The sequence below is a fragment of the Rhineura floridana genome, chromosome 4, assembly GCF_030035675.1.
Source record: "Rhineura floridana isolate rRhiFlo1 chromosome 4, rRhiFlo1.hap2, whole genome shotgun sequence".
NCBI classification, from domain to species: Eukaryota; Metazoa; Chordata; class Lepidosauria; order Squamata; family Rhineuridae; genus Rhineura; species Rhineura floridana.
Window position 1 is genome coordinate 68,218,264 of NC_084483.1, and position 7,545 is coordinate 68,225,808.

The 7,545-nt window shown below is 36.9% G+C and overlaps 1 protein-coding gene across 6 annotated transcripts in view; it reads right to left on the reverse strand.

Moving 5' to 3' along the window:
• Window positions 1–6,573: 6,573 nt before the first annotated feature.
• Window positions 6,574–7,545, reverse strand: part of SYNCRIP (synaptotagmin binding cytoplasmic RNA interacting protein) — a 29,227-nt gene continuing 28,255 nt past the window's right edge. For all 6 annotated transcript variants that reach the window (XM_061623275.1, XM_061623274.1, XM_061623273.1 and 3 more), the window contains exon 12: window positions 6,574–7,545. This exon is cut by the window's right edge. The gene's annotated coding sequence lies outside the window, so the exon portion shown is untranslated.

Below are 7,545 nucleotides of genomic sequence, written 5' to 3' on the forward strand. Positions count from 1 at the left end.
AAACTATTCGGTGGCCAGAAAAAAGTGGACCCAGCGGAACTACTTATGTATTTCCGCCCGTAGCCTGTCCCTTCCATGACGACTTCCTTAGTTGTAGATGAAGCAAAAGCGCTTAAAATGGCGGCGGCACGGAAAGTGTTAAGTGAGAAACACTCGCCAACTGTTAAGACAAGCTACCCCAAATTGTATGGGTATTACTGCATGTAGGTGTTGGCCTCTAAGACATGTACGTTCCTCAGAACTTGGTTCACCCTTCCATAGAAAGGAATGGCCAGTTCGCGTTTTGTAAGCAAAATGAGTCTGCGATACCGCCAAAGACTTGCATCTATATTACTGCAGAAACTCTCGTGGCCTAGAGCCTATATAACGCAACTGCTTTTTAAAAATGTGTTTTTAAATTTGTATATTTGTTTTTAATTGTTGTAAACCGCCCAGAGAGCTTCGGCTATGGGGCGGTATACAAATGCAATAAATAAATATTTCAGCCTCTAGGGCATAAGGCAGCTACCACCCTATGCATTTACTTGGAAATATGCCTCCCCTAAAGCAATAGAACCAGGGTTCACATACATTCGTAGAACAGCCTGCTGCCCTAGAATACCACCAACCAGAGCAGTTTTTTCCATTCTGGTGCCTTCCATGTTTTACTCCCATCGCCCCTAAAACTTGGTTATGCTGACTGGGTGTCAGTCGTATCTGGAGGACACCAAGTTTGAGACGACTGACCTACAGTAGGGACCTACTGAGTCTCCTAAGTTACAACAGAAACGTACTAAATGGAGAGGCTGTACAAGTTAGCTTTCTTTTTTTTCTTACAGCACTGATCACAATTACATGCAGGACATTTATTATTTTATTTATATCCAGCCCTTCCTCCCAGACATGAAGCCCTTACTATTTTATGATCAGCTTTAATTATTAAAAGATTTAGTAGCTCCCAACTTAAAAAACAGACATGCCTCTACCGAAGTCCACTATCATTTTTCCCTAACCTTAACATGATAGGGTTTTTTTGTTTTGTTAGGGGAGTAGCTTTGTCTATGTTGCTTGAAATGAGAACTGGAAAGAACACAAGGAACAGACCGGCATGACAGTTAAAACAGGCATCTTCATGGTTGTAAGTAGAAATTATGGGCACACCCTCTACTAGGTAGTACATGATTCTTTTTTGCCTCAATATAGGATTTGATTATGTTGTACAACTGAAAAGTCACAGCACCTACAGAAGCTAGAAAGCAGAGAACTTGATAGGGAAGTAGTTTCTTCTGAAGCCATTTTCCTTCAGGAAAAATTGAGGGCACAAGCTTCCTCATTTCCAGTGATCACACAGGTCTTCTTTTTTAATGTACTACAAATTAGTCAATTACTACATATGAATAAAATGCAATCTCTTCAGAAATCAAAGATATAACATGCAATTGTATGCATTTTTGCGTAGCATCCATAATGGAGACAGAACATTGAAGCACTGACATTAAGCAAAATCCCCAATATGCCCTTCCCCTTTATCACCTTTAGCAGTGGATCTGTAACTGCTATTCAATGAAGACTAACCGCACAGCTAACACAGAGAATTTTACTTGCCACCTCATCATTGCTATTTATTGTATTTATTTATTGCATTTGTATACCGCCCCATAGCCGAAGCTCTCTGGGCGGTTTACAACAATTAAAAACAAATATACAAATTTAAAAACACATTTTTAAAAAGCCGTTTAAAAACACATGCCAAAATGCCTGGGAGAAGAGGAAAGTCTTGACCTGGTGTTGAAAAGATATCAGTGTTGGCGCATAGCGCACCTTGTCAAGGATATCATTCCATAATTCCATACTAGACAGGAATAAATTCGCCAACTTATTTACAATTCAACCCATTCTTAAGATCCAGTATTAAATATTAATCTTCACTATTTAACATCCTCTTTCTACTTCTCAGATGTAGCAAGACTTATCAAAATGTTAAGAGCTGAGCTCATCTAGCCTATTTCATTCCCTAGAGTATCTCATGCACACATCATTTAAGCACTTTTAGAATAAGTATCAAGGATTAGTGTTAATTCTTTCAAAGTAAATTAATCTCTGACTTTTAACATGAATCTGTACACCTACAATTTTATCATCTAGCAATGGTGAATTTGCTCTTCCCAATTAACACATCAATCCCATGATTAACTGCTTGTGATGCTGATGTTTATATTTTGTGACATGACACTATGATCCAAACTAAGCAATTATGCTCTAGTGCAGAATTGTAGAACCCTTGCATTAGACACAGAAATGCAGTTCTTAGTTCTGAAGTTGACGAAGATCTGACACGAATTAAAAACAATGGTCTCATCAAGAAAATGTATCAAGTTATCAAAAGTTATCATTTCAGGAATAAATGGGAATGATTCAACTTTCCCACATATGGGTGGAGATGTTGAAAAGTTTCATCTAAACTCCCAAATCCCACTTGTACTAAGGCCCTGTGGTCATAACATGATGGTGCAGAGGCAGAACCAGTAACAAAACAGCACTGGAGTTTGACATCAGCTGACAATTACCAACATCATTTTCTATTGACACCGAATCAATTTTATGAAGTTGCTAGTTTCTTTGCCAGTGTTTCTTGTGGCAAGGAGTTCCATAGCTCAGCTTTTCTCAGATTGACTAGACATTTGCTATGGTGACCACCTCCCTATTTTAGACAGCTTCCTGATTCAGAGGCTGTAAGTGGAGACATTTTATGTTCCTCTTTTCCCACCCATACCCTTTCAGTATTTTACTCGCCTCCAAGAATTTTCCCCCCTTTCTCCAATCACACCCAACTTGTACCTTATTCCTCCACCACAGCGTTTATTTCATTCCTCCTTTTACATTCATTTCTTCCTCCTCTAACCAGCTTCTCATTCCCTTCCTTTCTTGCCCCATTTTTTATGATAGTAAACATTTTATCTCACATTCTGGTGTCTTCCAAAATCTTTTCTGGTCCTTCCTCCCCCACTCCCAGAACTTCTCTGTCTCCCAGCCATCTTTATTCAGGAAGCAGTGGGTTGCATCAGTCCAATCAAAAGGATATGGCACAGCTAAGGAGCAGGGCGGGCAACTGAAGCAATGTGTGGCTGTGGCAACTGAGGCCCACCTGAAAGCTCACCCACTAACCTTTTTCCATATATTCTGAACATACCCAGTTTTTAAAAAGCTTTGGGAAAAAACAGCAGATCCTACATTGGCCCTGTTACTTGATAAAGAATATTTACCAACTCTAAATTGGATTCTGGTACATTTTATTACAGGAGTAAACATCTGTACCACTAGTAATTGGGAGGAAAAGGTAATCACCCACCCACCCCAATTTTGGGCTGGTAACAGAAATGATGGCATACTGGAATGTTATGAAAGATAATTTATGAATACATTGGGGGGGCATTTTGGAACAAAATCCAAGATGCTATACATTATTTTGTATTTTCTTTATGTGAATTGTTCTGAGCAGTGAGTTTTGTATGAATCATGTAACATGAAATATGTATGAACAGAGTATAGTAAACTTTCTGATTTGTATATTTTGCATACTTGTGTTAAAAAACTAAAGTTTACTATGGGTCTGATCTGCACTTATGAACAGAGAACAGTACCTTTCAGTCTCAGCTTTCCTTTCCTAAAAATTTGCTCTTGAGGGACTCTCAAGAGCAGCATAGGAGGTGGTGTGAAAGGCTGTAAGGGGAAACCAGGAAACAATCCCCACACACAAACACATTTGCAGGAGAGGATTGGATCCAGTGGAGTCTTCTGCAAACAGAAAGGTAGGAATCCAAATGGTCCTCCTAACACTGTTCCTCCAGTGGGACGCATTCACAAACAGAGGAAAGGAGACAATTTTTGCCAACTCCACTTGCAACCCCCCCATCTCCTCTGGAGAACTGGGCAGCTTTGGATCGAACCCTCTCTCCCCTGATACATACACGCTTCCATCCCACCTGTTCTCACACACACATACATTCCTCTATAAACTTATGTTTACTTGCTTACCTGTAATCCATTGCCTGTACCAAGTATCCAGAACAGCAGAAAATCATGTCACCATCTCCAGTCAGTTCTCTGATGTAAATGTTAGGATAAAATGTCTTTATATATAATGATGATTACTGAGGTGAGCAATGTCCCAAAAGAAACCTCGTGTTCAAGAAATTTGAATAGTTTAGTCCTTTCTGTATCCTTTCTTTTCAAAGAATTTCCAAGAGGTTTTTTTTTTTAGGAAGTACAGCCCTCAGATTATATCCTAAAGCTTTTTTGGGGGGAGGGGTGTCATCCAGTGATGTATCATCCACAAAAATGAATAGCTTTGTTGACATACTGAGTTGCAGCACAGTTGCACTCAGGTCATTATCAAAGACCTCTGTTTTATCTGACACAAGATTTTGTGCAAGACAACAGCATCGAGTCAGTCATCTAGATAACCTTTTAAGCAGACGTCGTATCCTCTAATGTCAGAATGAAATCTACAGAGATTATATGGCCTCTTTGCAAAAATATGAAGCTTTGCTAATTTTGCAACAGACCCAACAGGGATTTCTGTTGGGTCCGTTGCAGAATTACAAAATTAATTTTTTCGTATTTCTGCAGAGGCCATATAATCTCTGTACTTGATTCAAAGGCTGCTTAACATACTACGAACTCAGTTTTGTTATCAGGCGAATGTGTGTTTAGGTTGTACTATTATTTAAATTGTTTACAATCACCTCTCCAATCTATTTCATAAAATATCTGAATATAAAAGAAACCACACAAGGAATGTTAACTATATGGATAGGATTTTCTAAGATATCTGTAAGAACTGCCTTTGTATGTTGAAAGACAAAAGGGAATTTCAGAATCCCTTTAAGTGGCTTGCATTCTCTTTTCAGCAATTGAACTGTCAAATCAAGTTATGGAAGTACTTTCTAGAAGTTTGCTATCAAATGTACATATCCCCCACTTTTCATATTTTCTCCAGCCTTCACAAGAAATGTTACTTTATCAACTTCATTTCATGTAGGTTGAATTGCCATTCTATGCCAAACTGCAAAATCGGGAATACTTACGTTAACACAAGTTCATGGGAAATAATTTAAAAGACAAAAATTATGTTCCAACTCTTAATGCTATGATAGTTGTAACTAGCATAAGCTGCTATAATCAGCTCTGGAACATAGATAAACTCATTAGTATAAGCTAACATGGAACTGTATACCACAAACATTTCTGTTGTAATACAACAGTAAAACTGTCCTACCATGACAACAGAATGTATGACATTCCATATATAAGCAGCATGTTCCAATAACTTCACTGAAATGTGATGTGGTCTATAACACTAACACCTAACATGATCAATCCAAGACAGTCTAAAATCATGATTCATCACCTTCAATATCTAATTGTGAAATCTCATTTCCTTTACAGATCCAATTCTAAAACTTTCAATGTTAACATTTCTTTTTAAAAGATCAATTTTTCACAATACAAGTTTCCACATACATTTTTACTGTAGCTTTTTCATTATACTGCTAAAAAAAACTGCACCAATGTCAGAACAGTGCAAATAATATTTAATTGTAAAAGTCATAATGGCTTGAATTCATCATTATTTAAGAACACTGTCAAGATTCTGGTACTTATTACTCACCATTGCTTTACAAACTATACAGACCACTCCTAGTCAATTTTGACATGTATCCCCACAACCCACCTATTTTTATAGCTGAAATTGATGGGTATTTGACCTCAAATTCATCTTGTGTATTGTCAAATTTCATTTGGCATCTGCATCAACTGAATACACAATTCTGAAAAACAACAATTTATCATTTTCCTTCTTCCCCAGCCAAAACTAGCGATGCTTGAAAGTCTACAAGAAGTTTGTTTTTCCAGCAATGGAAGAGATGTGGAAGATTTAGTCATAAGGTTTCTCCCTCTTCCTACATTTCTATTAGCTATCGGATCAAATTTGGCATAAACACCTTGACAGTGTTCTTCATAAGACTATGACAGTAAAGATGCCAGTTGGCACAACAGCCTCATTGAAGGGAGCATTTAAACCTCCTTGGCACTGGAACTGCCAGCACCAAGGATTACAATGAAATCAAAGTTGTATTTAAGGCTACATTTCGCAAACCTACGTTCCATAAGCCTCATCCTATTAAGATTTTAGAAGCTGATGCAACACTCGTGTTTCTTATTCAAATATGGAAAGTAGAACTTTCCCATGGGCAGTATATGAAACTGTGACAGCAAGTGTCTCATTGAGCAGTGACTTTTTACCATCCAGTCACTTCGTTTCTTTCTTAACTAGCAAGGCACATTTACATATTCCCATGAATACTTGACAAATTTTAAATTACACTTTACGTCCCAGCTATCCCAGTAATTGACATACAATATACTAAAATGATTTATTAAGGTAACAAAAATTCAATTAATGTGAGACAGACTACTGGAAACCACTATTCTAAAAAATGTAAATACAAGTAAACATACTGAAATGTGTGTGCATGTGTTTTTAAACCAGAAGATTTCTGCACTAACACATATTTATATTAATGACACATAAAAAAAATAAAAACTTTATTACAAAAATAAGTTACACTTGCCTCCAGCTTACAGTATAAAACAATTTTATTTGCAGGAATGCAAAATGATTGTTTGCAATGAGCATTTAACATATGACATCTATTTTTTTGTTAATTTTTTCATTTACTGGGGAACTGGTGTGTATAAAACCTTAATTTGGTGTCTCAGTTCTTATTGTGGTGCCTACGGGTATATAACAACTGCAGTATCCCTTTGGGGAAAGATAAAGGGAAGCTTTTTCTGCCAAACCCATATTAAATCATAGTTTTATCTTACCTATGTATATTTAGACTTGACAGAAACTTTTTGGAAGGGTAATTCAATAGAGGATGCTTCACCACTTAACACTCACTGTCATCAAGGTGCTTTAGAAAATTAAAACATAGCACAAATGATTGTATTCTACTCTACAGGTTATCATGATCTGCATAAAGAGAGAATGGAAAGCTGATCTGCTCGTTTTCACAGCAATCAGCAATAAGAAATGCACTAATGAGAAAACATACCTTTACCTAAAAAGCTAAACTACACCATATACTATATTCTATGATTTATGAAAAACTTCAAAATATCCAAATGTCAGGCTTCACTGTACAAGTTGTCAGTTTTAGTCTGACCTTTTATAAAGGGACACTGCAGTATTTAGTACAAGTTGCTGATGCACTTTTTTAAACATTTGATGTCTTACAAAAAGTAACATCTTGCTAAACTATTATACATCCAAATAACTACAATATCTGAAGAAGCAAGGCTGCTTTTTCAGCCACAAAATACGACAAAAACAAGGCCTGTTATGATGAACAGGAGGGATTCTCTTACAAAGCCTCTGAAATTAAAGGCAACTAAGAATGTAACATTTGGTATATAGTTTACCCTCGTGTCATAATTAAACAAGCCTTGATTTTATCTACAAAAATTTTCTATGTACAGTACAGATAGGGTATAGTTCAA